Consider the following 18,590-nt stretch of genomic DNA (forward strand, 5'->3'; position numbering starts at 1 on the left):
ACCACCTTCTCAGGGCAACTAGGGATGGACAATAAATACCAGCCTTGCCAGCGATGCCCACGTCCCCAAGAATGAACAAGAAGAAAATATAAACAGTGAATGGCCACTAGCGGCACTAAAAGGGTTAAATTACGAGGACAGGTTGCATAGACTAGGCTTGTATTCCATTGCGTGCAGAAGATTAAGGGGTGATCTAATTGAGGTGTTGAGGATTTGATAGGGTAGATAGAGAGAAACTATTTCCTCTGGTGGGGGGAGTCCTGAACAAGGGGGCATAACCTTAAAATTAGAGCCAGGCCATTCAGGGGTGATGTCAGGAAGCACTTCTTCACACAAAGGGGAGTGGGAATCTGGGACCCTCTCCCCCAAAAAGGTTGTTGAGGCTGGGGGTCAATTGGAAATCTCAAAACTGAGATTGATAGATTTTAGTAGGGTGAGGGGATTAAGGGTTACGGAACCAAGGCGGGTAAATGGAGTTACGATGCAGAGCAGCCATGATCTAATCGAATGGCGGAACAGGCTCGAGGGGCTGAATGGCCTCCTCCTGTTCGTACCGGAGGGGAGCGTGCGAGCTTTCAACACCCTCAGATGAGGAGAGGAGAAAACTTGAGCGGGGAAATCAAATAGAATTTCTAAAACTTTCGACGGAGTTGGGAATTTTTTTTTTTTAAAAACATGTTTATCATGGTCCCCGTTGACGTAATCAGACTGGTTAAGTTCAGATTATCTTTAGAGGTGTGAACTATAACAAAGTAGCAGGTCCGAGAACAGAACGTGAATCATTTAGAAACAAGAAGGACACAAATTAAAAGCTACTGATGTGACTCGAGTTGATAAATATATACTGTGATGGGGAAACAGAGACATAAATAGGTCATAAGGTCCGACAGAGCTAGGCCAATTCAGCCCCTCTCTCCTAATAGCTAGTCTGCTGAGTGTCTACAGGCGAGGGGGAGATAGGTCCAGCGTGCGTACAGAGGAGGAGGTGGGGAGAAGGCAGACCTCGCGCGTGTACGGGGAGAAAACAGCGCGCATATGGGTGAAGTGGGAGGTAGGCCCGAGTTTTTGTTCGAAGTGGCAACCCGTTAAACGAGAGATTGTTGACAGAGTCAGGACTTTCCCTGGACCAACTGGTTCAGTTTGTTTCTCAGCTCCCACACAGAAACAAAAAGTTAACAAACACTAATACAATAATAAATCTAGCCAAAAACAAAGAATAGATTTATCACTGTCCAGGGCCCGTCTGCCCTCCCAGGTGGATGTAAAAGATCACTATTTTGAAGGGAAGTTCTCCCCAGTGTCCTGGGCCAATATTTATCCCTCAACCAACATAACTTTTAAAAAAAAAAACAATTTCATTATCACATTGCTGTTTGTGGGATCTTGCTGTGCGCAAATTGGCTGCCATGTTTCCTACATTCAAAATTGCGACTGCAGTTCAAAGAAACGCTTTGGGACATCCTGAGGTCGTGAAAGATGAGATAGAAATGCATGTTCTTTCTTTAGAAACATAGAAAATAGGAGCAGGAGTAGGCCATTCGGCCCTTTGAGCCTGCTCCGCCATTCAATATGATCATGGCTGATCCTCTATCTCAATACCATATTCCCGCTCTCTCCCCATACCCCTTGATGCCTTTTGTGTCTAGAAATCTATCTAGCTCCTTCTTAAATATATTCAGTGACTTGGCCTCCACAGCCTTCTGTGGTAGAGAATTCCACAGGTTCACCTCCCTCTGAGTGAAGAAATTTCTCCTCATCTCAGTCCTAAATGTCCTACCCCGTATTCTGAGACTGTGACCCCTCGTTCTGGACCCCCCAGCCAGGGGGAACATCCTCCCTGCATCTAGTCTGTCCAACCCTGTCAGAATTTTATACGTTTCAATGAGATCCCCTCTCATTCTTCTAAACTCGAGTGAATACAGGCCGAGTCGACCCAGTTTCTCTTTACAGGACAGTCCTGCCATCCCAGGGATCAGTCTGGTGAACCTTCACTGCACTCCCTTTCTTTAATTTTTCTCTGCTACTTCCTTGTTGTTCTGGAGGTGAGGAGGAGGATGGGCTTATCAGCCTGGTCACTAACTGAAAGCAGGTGAGTAATCACAGAGAGTGCCACTCCCCGAAAAAAAGACCGCAATCAGACACCACAGGCCGAAACTGTGACACAAACTTCGACTATTGGAGGTGTAAATGATCTGTAATGTTTACAGGAAACACGATTCCATCATGAGGAATTTGCATGAAACTGTTCCGAATCGGAGAGCAAAACAGTCAGGCAGCACCTCTCAAAATCTTGCATTTATATAGCGCCTTTAATGTAGTAAAATGTCCCATGGCGCTTCACAGGAGCGATTATCAGATAAAATTTGACACCGAGCCACATTAGGAGATATTAGGACAGGTGACCAAAAGCTTGGTCAAAGAGGTAGGTTTTAAGGAGCGTCTTAAAGGAGGAGAGAGAGAGGCGGAGGGGTTTAGGGAGAGAATTCCAGAGCTTAGGGCCCAGGCAGCTGAAGGCACGGCCGCCAACGGTGGAGCGATGGAAATCGGGGGATGCGCAAGAGGCCAGAATTGGAGGAGCGCAGAGATCTCGGAGGGTTTGTAGGGCTGGAGGAGGTTACAGAGATAGGGAGGGGGGCGAGGGACATGGAGGGGATTTGAACACGAGGATGAGAATTTTAAAATCGAGGCGTTCCCGGACCGGGAGCCGATGTGGGTCAGCGAGCACAGGGGGGGCGATGGGTGAACGGGACTTGGTGCGAGTTAGGATACGGGGGGCAGCAGAGTTTTGGATGAGTTCAAGTTTATGGAGGGTGGGAGATGGGAGGCCGGGCAGGAGAGTATTGGAATAGTCACATGTCTTTTCTCTCTTTTTGGGAGAGAGAAAATTCCAGATTTCCACTACCCTTTGTGTGGAAAAAATACTTCCTAATTTCACCCCTGAACGACCTGGCTCTGATTTCAAGATCGCAGCCCCTCGTTCTGGACTCCCCCCACCAGAGGAAATAGTTTCCCCCTATCCACCCTATCGAATCCCTTTAGAAATGTAAACACCTCGATCAGATCACCCCTTAATCTTCTAAACTCGAGGGAATACAAGCCCAGTCTAAGCGTCCTGTCATCGTAATTTAACCCTTTTAGCCCCTGGTATCATTCTGGTGAATCTGCCCTGCACCCACTCCAGGGCCAATATCTCCTTCCTGAGGTGCGGTACCCAGAACTGAACGCTGTATCTCCAGATGGGGTCTGACCAGAGCTCTGAACAGCTGGAATATAACTTCCTCCCCTTTGTACCCAGTCCCCTTGAGGTAAAGGACAAAGTTCCATTAGCTTTTTTGATTGTTTTGTAGCAGCACAGTAGCCTTTAATGGACATGTACTTTGATTCCCAAATCCCTTCACTCAGCCACAGTTTCTGGTCTCTCGCCATTAAGAAGATAAAATAGTAGCAATAAAAAAAACAATACCCATTGTGCCTAAGACGTTATCTCCCTCCTTGTGTTCGAACCCAACCAGATAGCTGGGAGGAAGGACTGAGGGACACAGCGATGGGAGTATCTTTATCTAATCCTGCTGTGGATTGCAGTGTATCTGACTCACAAGCTATTCACTGAAAACTTTGTGGGCATAGCCACAATGACAAGGGAAATATTGTAGCAAATGCTTTTGTTTTGATTCATTCTGGGGATGTGGGTGTCGCTGGCAAGGCCGGCATTGATTGCTCATCCCTAGTTGTCCTGAGAAGGAAGTGGTTGGTTTATTTGTAGCAGATTGATACAACGGAGTGGCTTGCTAGCACATTACAGACTTCAGTCTTACCCCAGTTATACAGTGACAGACCTGTACCCACCAGTACTGTACCCCAGTGTCATACAGTGACAGACCTGTACCCACCAGTACTGTACCCCAGTGTTATACAGTGACAGACCTGTACCCACCAGTGCTGTACCCCAGTGTTATACAATGACAGACCTGTACCTACCAGTGCTGTATCCTAGTGTTATACAGTGACAGACCTGTGCCCACCAGTGCTGTATCCCAGTATTATACAGTGACAGACCTGTGCCCACCAGTGCTGTATCCCAGTATTATACAGTGAGACCTGAGCCCACCAGTGCTGTACCCCAGTATTATACAGTGACAGACCTGTGCCCCCAGTACTGTACCCCAGTATTATAGTGACAGACCTGTACCCACCAGTACTGTATCCCAGTATTTTACAGTGACAGGTCTGTACCCACCAGTACTGTACCCCAGTATTATACAGGGAGACCTGTACCAACCAGTGCTGTACCCGTGTTATACAGTGACAGACCTGTACCCACCAGTGCTGTACCCCAGTGTTATACAGTGACAGACCTGTACCCACCAGCGCTATACCCCAGTGTTATACAGTGACAGACCTGTACCCACCAGCGCTATACCCCAGTGTTATACAGTGACAGACCTGTACCCCAGTGTTATACAGTGACAGACCTGTACCCACCAGCGCTATACCCCAGTGTTATACAGTGACAGACCTGTACCCACCAGTGCTGTACCCCAGTGTTATACAGTGACAGACCTGTACCCACCAGTGCTGTACCCCAGTGTTATACAGTGACAGACCTGTACCCACCAGTGCTGTACCCCAGTGTTATACAGTGACAGACCTGTACCCACCAGTGCTGTACCCCAGTGTTATACAGTGACAGACCTGTACCCACCAGTGCTGTACCCCAGTGTTATACAGTGACAGACCTGTACCCACCAGTGCTGTACCCCAGTGTTATACAGTGACAGACCTGTACCCACCAGTGCTGTACCCCAGTGTTATACAGTGACAGACCTGTACCCACCAGTGCTGTACTCCAGTGTTATACAGTGACAGACCTGTACCCACCAGTGCTGTACCCCAGTGTTATACAGTGACAGACCTGTACCCACCAGTGCTGTACCCCAGTGTTATACAGTGACAGACCTGTACCCACCAGTACTGTACCCCAGTGTTATACAGTGACAGACCTGTACCTACCAGTGCTGTATCCCAGTATTTTACAGTGACAGGTCTGTACCCACCAGTAATGTACCCCAGTATTATACAGGGAGACCTGTACCAACCAGTGCTGTACCCGTGTTATACAGTGACAGACCTGTACCCACCAGTGCTGTACCCCAGTGTTATACAGTGACAGACCTGTACCTACCAGTGCTGTATCCCAGTATTTTAGAGTGACACGTCTGTACCCACCAGTACTGTACCCCAGTATTATACAGGGAGACCTGTACCAACCAGTGCTGTATCCCAGTATTTTAGAGTGACAGGTCTGTACCCACCAGTACTGTACCCCAGTGTTATAGTGACAGACCTGTACCCACCAGTGCTGTACCCGTGTTATACAGTGACAGACCTGTACCCACCAGTACTGCACCCCAGTATTATACAGTGACAGACCTGTACCCACCAGTGCTGTACCCCAGTGTTATACAGTGACAGACCTGTACCCACCAGTACTGTACCCCAGTATTATACAGTGACAGACCTGTACCCACCAGTGCTGTACCCCAGTGTTATACAGTGACAGACCTGTGCCCACCAGTGCTATACCCCAGTGTTATACAGTGACAGACCTGTACCCACCAGTGCTGTACCCCAGTGTTATACAGTGACAGACCTGTGCCCACAAGTGCTGTACACTAGTACTATACAGTGACAGACCTGTGCCCACCAGTGCTATACCCCAGTGTTATACAGTGACAGACCTGTACCCACCAGTGCTGTACCCCAGTGTTATAGTGACAGACCTGTACCCACCAGTGCTGTACCCGTGTTATACAGTGACAGACCTGTACCCACCAGTACTGTACCCCAGTATTATACAGTGACAGACCTGTACCCACCAGTGCTGTACCCCAGTGTTATACAGTGACAGACCTGTACCCACCAGTACTGTACCCCAGTATTATACAGTGACAGACCTGTACCCACCAGTGCTGTACCCGTGTTATACAGTGACAGACCTGTACCCACCAGTACTGCACCCCAGTATTATACAGTGACAGACCTGTACCCACCAGTGCTGTACCCCAGTGTTATACAGTGACAGACCTGTACCCACCAGTACTGTACCCCAGTATTATACAGTGACAGACCTGTACCCACCAGTGCTGTACCCCAGTGTTATACAGTGACAGACCTGTGCCCACCAGTGCTATACCCCAGTGTTATACAGTGACAGACCTGTACCCACCAGTGCTGTACCCCAGTGTTATACAGTGACAGACCTGTGCCCACAAGTGCTGTACACTAGTACTATACAGTGACAGACCTGTGCCCACCAGTGCTATACCCCAGTGTTATACAGTGACAGACCTGTACCCACCAGTGCTGTACCCCAGTGTTATAGTGACAGACCTGTACCCACCAGTGCTGTACCCGTGTTATACAGTGACAGACCTGTACCCACCAGTACTGTACCCCAGTATTATACAGTGACAGACCTGTACCCACCAGTGCTGTACCCCAGTGTTATACAGTGACAGACCTGTACCCACCAGTACTGTACCCCAGTATTATACAGTGACAGACCTGTACCCACCAGTGCTGTACCCGTGTTATACAGTGACAGACCTGTGCCCACCAGTGCTATACCCCAGTGTTATACAGTGACAGACCTGTACCCACCAGTGCTGTACCCCAGTGTTATACAGTGACAGACCTGTGCCCACCAGTGCTGTACACTAGTACTATACAGTGACAGACCTGTGCCCACCAGCGCTATACCCCAGTGTTATACAGTGACAGACCTGTACCCCAGTGTTATAGTGACAGACCTGTACCCATCAGTGCTGTACCCCAGTGTTATAGTGACAGACCTGTACCCACCAGTGCTGTACCCCAGTGTTATACAGTGACAGACCTGTGCCCACCAGTGCTGTACACTAGTACTATACAGTGACAGACCTGTGCCCACCAGCGCTATACCCCAGTGTTATACAGTGACAGACCTGTACCCCAGTGTTATAGTGACAGACCTGTACCCATCAGTGCTGTACCCCAGTGTTATAGTGACAGACCTGTACCCACCAGTGCTGTACCCCAGTGTTATACAGTGAGACCTGTACCAACCAGTGCTGTACCCCAGTGTTATACAGTGACAGACCTGTACCTACCAGTGCTGTATCCCAGTATTTTACAGTGACAGGTCTGTACCCACCAGTACTGTACCCCAGTATTATACAGGGAGACCTGTACCAACCAGTGCTGTACCCGTGTTATACAGTGACAGACCTGTACCCACCAGTGCTGTACCCCAGTGTTATAGTGACAGACCTGTACCTACCAGTGCTGTATCCCAGTATTTTACAGTGACAGGTCTGTACCCACCAGTACTGTACCCCAGTATTATACAGGGAGACCTGTACCAACCAGTGCTGTACCCGTGTTATACAGTGACAGACCTGTGCCCACCAGTGCTGTACACTAGTACTATACAGTGACAGACCTGTACCCACCAGTACTGTACCCGTGTTATACAGTGACAGACCTGTGCCCACCAGTGCTATACCCCAGTGTTATACAGTGACAGACCTGTACCTACCAGTGCTGTATCCCAGTATTTTAGAGTGACACGTCTGTACCCACCAGTACTGTACCCCAGTATTATACAGGGAGACCTGTACCAACCAGTGCTGTATCCCAGTATTTTAGAGTGACAGGTCTGTACCCACCAGTACTGTACCCCAGTGTTATAGTGACAGACCTGTACCCACCAGTGCTGTACCCGTGTTATACAGTGACAGACCTGTACCCACCAGTACTGCACCCCAGTATTATACAGTGACAGACCTGTACCCACCAGTGCTGTACCCCAGTGTTATACAGTGACAGACCTGTACCCACCAGTACTGTACCCCAGTATTATACAGTGACAGACCTGTACCCACCAGTGCTGTACCCCAGTGTTATACAGTGACAGACCTGTGCCCACCAGTGCTATACCCCAGTGTTATACAGTGACAGACCTGTACCCACCAGTGCTGTACCCCAGTGTTATACAGTGACAGACCTGTGCCCACAAGTGCTGTACACTAGTACTATACAGTGACAGACCTGTGCCCACCAGTGCTATACCCCAGTGTTATACAGTGACAGACCTGTACCCACCAGTGCTGTACCCCAGTGTTATAGTGACAGACCTGTACCCACCAGTGCTGTACCCGTGTTATACAGTGACAGACCTGTACCCACCAGTACTGTACCCCAGTATTATACAGTGACAGACCTGTACCCACCAGTGCTGTACCCCAGTGTTATACAGTGACAGACCTGTACCCACCAGTACTGTACCCCAGTATTATACAGTGACAGACCTGTACCCACCAGTGCTGTACCCGTGTTATACAGTGACAGACCTGTGCCCACCAGTGCTATACCCCAGTGTTATACAGTGACAGACCTGTACCCACCAGTGCTGTACCCCAGTGTTATACAGTGACAGACCTGTGCCCACCAGTGCTGTACACTAGTACTATACAGTGACAGACCTGTGCCCACCAGCGCTATACCCCAGTGTTATACAGTGACAGACCTGTACCCCAGTGTTATAGTGACAGACCTGTACCCATCAGTGCTGTACCCCAGTGTTATAGTGACAGACCTGTACCCACCAGTGCTGTACCCCAGTGTTATACAGTGACAGACCTGTGCCCACCAGTGCTGTACACTAGTACTATACAGTGACAGACCTGTGCCCACCAGCGCTATACCCCAGTGTTATACAGTGACAGACCTGTACCCCAGTGTTATAGTGACAGACCTGTACCCATCAGTGCTGTACCCCAGTGTTATAGTGACAGACCTGTACCCACCAGTGCTGTACCCCAGTGTTATACAGTGAGACCTGTACCAACCAGTGCTGTACCCCAGTGTTATACAGTGACAGACCTGTACCTACCAGTGCTGTATCCCAGTATTTTACAGTGACAGGTCTGTACCCACCAGTACTGTACCCCAGTATTATACAGGGAGACCTGTACCAACCAGTGCTGTACCCGTGTTATACAGTGACAGACCTGTGCCCACCAGTGCTGTACACTAGTACTATACAGTGACAGACCTGTGCCCACCAGCGCTATACCCCAGTGTTATACAGTGACAGACCTGTACCCCAGTGTTATAGTGACAGACCTGTACCCATCAGTGCTGTACCCCAGTGTTATAGTGACAGACCTGTACCCACCAGTGCTGTACCCCAGTGTTATACAGTGAGACCTGTACCAACCAGTGCTGTACCCCAGTGTTATACAGTGACAGACCTGTACCTACCAGTGCTGTATCCCAGTATTTTACAGTGACAGGTCTGTACCCACCAGTACTGTACCCCAGTATTATACAGGGAGACCTGTACCAACCAGTGCTGTACCCGTGTTATACAGTGACAGACCTGTACCCACCAGTGCTGTACCCCAGTGTTATAGTGACAGACCTGTACCTACCAGTGCTGTATCCCAGTATTTTACAGTGACAGGTCTGTACCCACCAGTACTGTACCCCAGTATTATACAGGGAGACCTGTACCAACCAGTGCTGTACCCGTGTTATACAGTGACAGACCTGTGCCCACCAGTGCTGTACACTAGTACTATACAGTGACAGACCTGTACCCACCAGTACTGTACCCGTGTTATACAGTGACAGACCTGTGCCCACCAGTGCTATACCCCAGTGTTATACAGTGACAGACCTGTACCTACCAGTGCTGTATCCCAGTATTTTAGAGTGACACGTCTGTACCCACCAGTACTGTACCCCAGTATTATACAGGGAGACCTGTACCAACCAGTGCTGTATCCCAGTATTTTAGAGTGACAGGTCTGTACCCACCAGTACTGTACCCCAGTGTTATAGTGACAGACCTGTACCCACCAGTGCTGTACCCGTGTTATACAGTGACAGACCTGTACCCACCAGTACTGCACCCCAGTATTATACAGTGACAGACCTGTACCCACCAGTGCTGTACCCCAGTGTTATACAGTGACAGACCTGTACCCACCAGTACTGTACCCCAGTATTATACAGTGACAGACCTGTACCCACCAGTGCTGTACCCCAGTGTTATACAGTGACAGACCTGTGCCCACCAGTGCTATACCCCAGTGTTATACAGTGACAGACCTGTACCCACCAGTGCTGTACCCCAGTGTTATACAGTGACAGACCTGTGCCCACAAGTGCTGTACACTAGTACTATACAGTGACAGACCTGTGCCCACCAGTGCTATACCCCAGTGTTATACAGTGACAGACCTGTACCCACCAGTGCTGTACCCCAGTGTTATAGTGACAGACCTGTACCCACCAGTGCTGTACCCGTGTTATACAGTGACAGACCTGTACCCACCAGTACTGTACCCCAGTATTATACAGTGACAGACCTGTACCCACCAGTGCTGTACCCCAGTGTTATACAGTGACAGACCTGTACCCACCAGTACTGTACCCCAGTATTATACAGTGACAGACCTGTACCCACCAGTGCTGTACCCGTGTTATACAGTGACAGACCTGTGCCCACCAGTGCTATACCCCAGTGTTATACAGTGACAGACCTGTACCCACCAGTGCTGTACCCCAGTGTTATACAGTGACAGACCTGTGCCCACCAGTGCTGTACACTAGTACTATACAGTGACAGACCTGTGCCCACCAGCGCTATACCCCAGTGTTATACAGTGACAGACCTGTACCCCAGTGTTATAGTGACAGACCTGTACCCATCAGTGCTGTACCCCAGTGTTATAGTGACAGACCTGTACCCACCAGTGCTGTACCCCAGTGTTATACAGTGACAGACCTGTGCCCACCAGTGCTGTACACTAGTACTATACAGTGACAGACCTGTGCCCACCAGCGCTATACCCCAGTGTTATACAGTGACAGACCTGTACCCCAGTGTTATAGTGACAGACCTGTACCCATCAGTGCTGTACCCCAGTGTTATAGTGACAGACCTGTACCCACCAGTGCTGTACCCCAGTGTTATACAGTGAGACCTGTACCAACCAGTGCTGTACCCCAGTGTTATACAGTGACAGACCTGTACCTACCAGTGCTGTATCCCAGTATTTTACAGTGACAGGTCTGTACCCACCAGTACTGTACCCCAGTATTATACAGGGAGACCTGTACCAACCAGTGCTGTACCCGTGTTATACAGTGACAGACCTGTACCCACCAGTGCTGTACCCCAGTGTTATAGTGACAGACCTGTACCTACCAGTGCTGTATCCCAGTATTTTACAGTGACAGGTCTGTACCCACCAGTACTGTACCCCAGTATTATACAGGGAGACCTGTACCAACCAGTGCTGTACCCGTGTTATACAGTGACAGACCTGTGCCCACCAGTGCTGTACACTAGTACTATACAGTGACAGACCTGTACCCACCAGTACTGTACCCCAGTGTTATACAGTGACAGACCTGTACCCACCAGTGCTGTACCCCAGTATTATACAGTGACAGACCTGTACCCACCAGTGCTGTACCCCAGTATTATACAGTGACAGACCTGTACCCACCAGTGCTGTACCCCAGTATTATACAGTGACAGACCTGTACCCACCAGTGCTGTACCCCAGTATTATACAGTGACAGACCTGTACCCACCAGTGCTGTATCCCAGTGTTATACAACTTAAAATACTCTAACCAGAAACAACCTGAGAATTGGATGCATGTAGCCAGTGATTAAACTGCTTGGTTTTTCTCTGAAGATCAATGTACATTGTTTGAAATTTTTGCACAGTCAACATTATACTTCACTGAAATCCTTGCAAAAACATTCACACACACTCATTATGCCAGGAAACCACCCATATATTAAATTGTGTGCCTGCGTACTCCATCACTGGTGGGAGGCTGTAATTAAATCATGACAAGTTTACATAAACAACTCCCATTATAAATGTTGACATAGGAATTTATAACGAAAACACAAGGATAAGGATAGAACGCATGACCTTAAAATGGGGGCTAAGATACTGCGTTCCCAGCTCCTATTATTCCCGGCCTCTAATCGCCCGTTCACCTGGTTGCCATGGGAGACCGACAGTGCAAAACTAAATTACTGCAGCCCTGTCACTATTGACGTACTGTGGATTGTTGCAGAAAATTAACATTTGCCGCTTTTATTTGGGTCAGTAATATCGACTCGGAATTAAGAAAAAAAAAGTCATTTACAGGCCTCGGGAGGTAAATTAGCCACCGACCCAAAACCAGTGAATGCAGGACTGGGCTTCAGGTGAAATTTAGGCTGGTGACAAAAGTGAGGCCTAGGGCTACATTTTCCCCTTGGGATATCACAGCCATCGATCAGTTCAAAATAGCGTGGCTCTCTTTGCAACTCAGGTGTATTGGCAATCTAACTATTCCAGTCATATTTGTCTCTGCAATTCAATCGGATTTCCCCCACCATGGGAATTTTTTTCTAGAACTTTTAATATAATTTCCTGTATGTATAAAAGCAAAAGGAACTTAGGGACTTCCCTACTCATTAACATAAGCCTCAACATAAGCCTTAACTTTGGGGTCAAAAGAATTATCCAGAAATTCCCCCCAAAAACCTCCATGTTTCTTACAACAGAAATAAATATATCTGTTTGCTCCCTGTATGGTTATTCGGCAATTCACTTGTCTTTGTTGATTCTGCTTCATTATTGCCCTGCTCCTGCAGAGGTCGTGGTTCAGCGTTGCGTTAAGACATATGGCCAGGAGCTTGGACACAGAATTGGGTCATGGAAAGGCCCGGTGGTTTAGTGTGTACATGGACTGTCCAGAAGAGACAGAGCGCCTGGTCGGTATCGGGTTAGCCGATCTCTGCACCGAAGGGGGCAGATAGAAAATAAACCAGCCAGGGCTCCTGCTCCTTCTGGGGCCCTGTTGGAAAGTACATGGGCAAGGACGGGTCCAGGATTAGGCTCGACTGGGACACCCCAACAGAATCATACAGCACAGGAGGTCGCCGTTCGGCCCATCGCGCCTGTGCCGGCTCAGAAGGCAGCCATTCGGCCCATCGTGCCTGTGCCGGCTCCTTAAAAGAGCTATCCAATTAGCCCCTGTTATGTCAGTGGTAAATGCTCGTGTAACCTTCCTCCTCTCACCTTCTGTTACTGGGTTTCAGTCCGGAGGAGCTCTTTAAAAGACAAAAGGTTTACTCATCGTAGTGACGTCTTGAAGACGACAACGGTATCTAATGCCTTGCTCGAGGGTCCGTTCTCGGGAGTGGCGGGAGGTGCCTGCGATTCCCACACACGAGATCCTGATCTCAAGCCATCCCATTGCGGACGGTTGCTAAGCGGAGACCATGCGAGGAAACCGGCCAGGAATTCGTCCAGAGTTGGCGACCCAACAGGTGAAAGGACCAAGAATTCCAAGGTTCTACCCAAAGCCAATCTCCTCTCACCACAAAATTCACACTTTGCCAGGCAAATGGGAATAAACTGAATGGATGATTCTCTTCATCAGCCCAAGGGGGGGCAATTTTTTTTTGAAAAGTATTTTCCCCTTGCCTTTCTAACACCAGATCTTTCCCAAAAGAATAGGACTTCCAACAGAACAGTGCAAGACCCATAGGAACAGAATTAGGCCATTCAGCCCTTCGAGCCTGTCCCGCCATTCGATTGGATCATGGCTGACCTGTATCTTAACTCCATTTACCCACCTTGGTTCCGTAACCCTTAATCCCCTCACCCAACAAAAATCCATCAATCTCAGTTTTGAAATTTCCAATTGACCCCCGGCCTCAACAGCTTTGTGGGGGAGAGAGTTCCAGATTTCCACTCCCCTTTGTATGAAGAAGTGCTTCCCGACATCACCCCTGAACGGCCTGGCTCTGATTTCAAGATCGCACCCCCTCGTTCTGGACGCCCCCCACCAGAGGAAATAGTTTCTCTCCATCTACCCCATCAAATCCTTTAATCATCTTAAACACCTCGATTAGATCATCCCTCAAACTTCTACACTCGAGGGAATACAAGCCCAGTCTGTGCAACCTGTCCTCGTAATTTAACCCTTTTAGCCCCGATATCATTCTGGTGAATCTGCTCTGCACCCCCTCCAAGGCCAATATATCCTTCCCGAGGGTGGGGTGCCCAGACACCAGGCTAATGAGAAAGTGGAACAGACAAAAATAAATGCATATGTTTTTCTTTGCTCGTTTATTTAAAAAAAAAATCTATACATCCGCGCAAAAAAAATTACATTTAAATGCATACCACATGGAAAGTAAAACAGCTCCCTTTTGTCAGTCCTAAGGGTTGCCAACTCTCCAGGATTGCCCTGGAGTCTCCAGGAATTAAAGATTAAACTCCTGGAGGAAATCGGGACAAAAAAAACCATTGGGGAATGGGGGGGGGGGGGGGAGTGGAAAACTGGCTATTCGACCGGACGGTTGAAGGCAGGAGGTCATGTGACGGCACCTCCAGGAATACATCCAACCAGAGTTGGCAACCCCTAGTCAGCCCGTATATTGACGTACAATCATCTGCTACCTTAGAATTCCTTTGTGCGAGGTAGTTACAAGTTGGGATAGTCACATATCTCCACAGCATCTCCTCACACCCTACTGTGGTCCGTTGGCGACCAAGTATTACTCGAAATGGCGCCAATTTTTTTTTTTTGTTAATTAAATCGAGGCCCATTCTGCGGAATAGTGTCCCAGAGAGCTATGGACATTGGCCCAAAGGCCATGATGATTCTTTGAGCTCTGTGTTTCACCACAACAAATTCAAGTCAAGACCGTCCCCCACGGGAAAAGTTAAGGCACAAGAGGCCCCATAGTTCCATTTTAACAGGGCCCCCAATTTCTCTTGCAGAGAGAGGAACACTTGCTTAACCCTGCCTTAGCAACTCTCCAGGAACGCCCTGGAGTCTCCAGGAACGCCCTGGAGTCTCCAGGACACTGCTACGAGCAAAAACCCAGGAGATAAATCACTGGGGAGTCAGAGGTGTTAATGGTCACAGCGGGTGCAGAAGGAAAGAGAGAAAGAACTTCCTTTTATACAGAGCCTTTCAAATCCTTAGGAAGTCCCAAAGTGCTTTACAGCCAATAAAAGTACTTGTGAAGTGTCGTCACTGTTGTAATGTAGCGAAACACCAATATGCGCACAGCAAGATCCCACAAACAGCAACTCGATAATGACCAGATAATTTGTGTGGTTTTTTTTTTTAAAGTGATGTTGGTTGAGGGGTAAACATTGGCCCCAGGACACCGGGGAGAACTCCCCCCTGCTCTTCTTCGAAATAGTGGCCGTGGGCTCTTTTTATGTCCATCTGAGAGGGCAGACGGGGCCCTCGGTTTAACGTCTCATCCGAAAGACGGCGTCTCCGACAGTGCAGCACTCCCCAAGTACTGGCACTGGGAATGTCGGCCTGGATTTTGTGCTCAAGTCACTGGAGTGGGGGCTCGAACCCACAACCTTCTGACTCACAGGCAAAAAGAGAGAGACCCACTGAGTCCTGGCTGATAGCCGACACGCAGTGTTAGACGCAGTAGAAGGGCAGCGGGCACATGGGAACAACTCCACCTGCACGTTCCCCTCCGAGTCACACACCATCCCGACTTGGAAATATATCGGCCGTTCCTTCATCATCGCTGGGTCAAAATCCTGGAACTCCCTTCCTAACAGCATTGTGGGAGAACCGTCACCACACGGACTGCAGCGGTTCAAGAAGGCGCATTACCACCATCTCGAGTAATTAGGGATGGGCAATAAATGCCAGCCTTGCCAGCGACGCCCACATCCCATGAACGAATAAAAAAAAGTACCACTGACCCAATGGACTGACCATTAAAAAAAAACAGGACTTTCCCACAAGCTTAGTTTTACTTACAACAGACCCCAGTAGCAATATTCATTGGTTTACAAAGAGGACACTCCTTGCTCTAATCTCATCCTCAGAGAAACAAGCTCGTCAAGCAAAACGGAGACTTTAAAAAATGCATTACTGCACTTCAAACCAGTTCCCATGGCTGGTCTCCTCCCACAGCATGCAAAAACAAAAAGTTCGCCAAAAAAGGGTTTTTGTTAAGCGTGTGTTTGTGTCACTGTTTCCACTGGCAGCAGGGTTGGTAACCAGAGGACACAGATTGAAGATAATTGGCAAAAGAACCAGAGGAGGAAGAGAATTTTTTTATGCAGCGAGTTGTTCTGATCTGGAACGCGCTGCCTGAAAGGGCGGTGGAAGCAGATTCAATAATAACTTTCAAAAGGGGAATCGGATAAATACTTGAAAAGGAAACGGGGAAAGAGCAGCGGGGTTAATTGGATAGCTCTTTCAAAGAGCCGGCACAGATACGCTGGGCCGAACGGCTTCCTTCTGTGCTGTACGATTTAATAAAAGTATCGAGTTCTTGCCGCTCTTTTGCGGCTGGAGTCGTATCAAATAATTTTCACATGGCTCACTAACTTCAAACCATTTCAATAAAAGTAACAGGTATCGGATTGGGTTACAGAGTGGAGTTTTAAAACACAGACAGTTACCAGGGAGAGGGACTGGTGATTTGAACTACAGGTACAGCGTTCCCTCGCTACTGCACTGGGGGTGTTCATCTGGATTATGCACTCTAAAGTCTCTGGAGTGACACACAGGCGCTAATCGTATTGAGCCAAGCCTGACGCTACGTGGTTAAGAAGTTATGAAATTGTTTTGTTAGGAGACGGTATCAAGGGAGCAAAGTGAGTACATTTCAAAAAGTACTTTACTGACTGTAAAGTGCTTTGGGACGTCGAGGGCACGAAAGGGGCTATATAAATGCAAGTCTTTCTTTCAAAGGCGGGAAAATGGAGTGGAGGTATAGATCAGCCATGAATGGTGCAGCAGGCCCGAGGGGCTGAATGGCCTCCTCCTGTTCTTAATCTTGCCATGTTACGCTATCCCGGTGCCCTGGCCACCATTTAAACCACCTCTAAAACAGTTCCAACTGATCATTTGTAGCATTCCTGGTTGCGGGAGCTTGCTGTGCCAAATTAGCTGCCATGTTTCCGTACATTATAACAGTGACGACACTTCAAAAGTATTTCGTTGGACGTGGAGCAGCGGGACAGCCCGAGGTCGTGAAAGGTGCTCTAGAAATGCAGGTTCGTTCTTTGAGAAAAAAGTTGCACTCGTAATTAATGTAAAACAGGCCAAGAGTGAGCCCATCTCTCTCTCTCTCTTCTCCCTTCCCCACCCCCCAAATCTCTCGTCCCATCCCGTCGCCCCCCACCTGTCTCTCCCTCATCTCCTCGTCCCCTCCCAAACCAGTCTTTCCCTCGTCTCTCCCTCGTCTTCCCCTCCCCTGCCTCTCCTCCGCAGAGGGAGCAGTTTCAGGAGCGCAGAGGATTGTGGGTAGCATAGCCGCCATTGCTGACCGACTGCCACGACGATCGGCTTGCATCAGGTGACCAACGGAGGGGAGCTCTGTGGGGCGGGTGGAGGCAGCGTGATGAAACCTCCCATAATCTGGGAGTTGGCGACACAAAGCTGGGGACAATGCAGAGACGGAGGACAGAAGGAGGCACCGTTCCTTAATATCAACACAATAGGTTCGATACAGCAAGAATCCCAGTCAACGTTAGCTAGCAATTTTGAAAGGGAAAATTCCTTTACCCAGTGACAACTACCCATCAACCAAATTGAGTACATTTAGAATCGGTTTTAAAAAGAACACATTTACACAAAGTTACGTCCGGTAATTATTTAAGACTATATACACAAGTGTAGGAAATTTGACCAATGTGAAGGCAGTGCCAACACTTTTAAAAAGGACACAAATCCCCCCCCTCAAAAAAAAAACTTGAATGAATCTTTTATGGGGGGGGGGGGGTTTGGCTAATCCTCTTACAAGAAATTAATGCTCCCACTGGGGCTCAGTTAGTGCTTTGCTACACAGGGTGGCTATTGGGGAGGGGAGGAAAATAAACATTAAAATTATATTTTAGACAAGTTAGTTCGGCTAAAGGAAGATTTAGCAGCAGGGACCCAAGGGGAATCACCCTTCGAATCCTGAGGAAGGTGAGGGAGGGGAAATTAGAGGCTCGCGATGTGATATTTCGGGGCTCTACTGCGTAACCTGGAGGACTGGGAGAGGGAGTGACACACTAATGAAGGAGGCCAAGCTAACCCGGGTCATTACAGGCCAGATTAATTTAACCCGGGTCATTACAGGCCAGATTAATTTTAACGTCTTGTGGCCTCTCTCCCCACTCCTGCTCTGGTGATTACAACTCATGCATTTTTTTTTCTTATAAGACCAGGGTGATCCTTTTGCAACCTGCCCACTGTGCTCAGGGATCAGGAAGCTGTTCGACTGCAGGGGCAATACCAGAACCCAGCCAGATACACACACGCACACACACGCGACGGGGAGGAGGCTGGGAAGACTCTAAGTGCCAGCTATATCTGATTATTGCTTCTCTATAAACAAAGCTCCCTCCGTGGTTTCCACCAGGAGTCCCTGGATAGCGGACAGAGGCACGAAGCTTTGGCTAATTTACCTCCCATCCCCACTCCAATGCCCAGAGCACCTCTCCCCCACCCCCCCCAAACCAAATATAGATCGGTTAACTC

General features: G+C 48.6%; 1 protein-coding gene across 1 annotated transcript in view; it reads right to left on the bottom strand.

Moving 5' to 3' along the window:
• The window catches only part of pvrl2l (PVR cell adhesion molecule related 2 like), a 65,962-nt gene that overhangs the window by 14,593 nt on the left and 32,779 nt on the right, over positions 1-18,590 (bottom strand). The window lies entirely within an intron of this gene.

This window comes from Heptranchias perlo, chromosome 42 (assembly GCF_035084215.1).
Source record: "Heptranchias perlo isolate sHepPer1 chromosome 42, sHepPer1.hap1, whole genome shotgun sequence".
Taxonomy (NCBI): Eukaryota; Metazoa; Chordata; class Chondrichthyes; order Hexanchiformes; family Hexanchidae; genus Heptranchias; species Heptranchias perlo.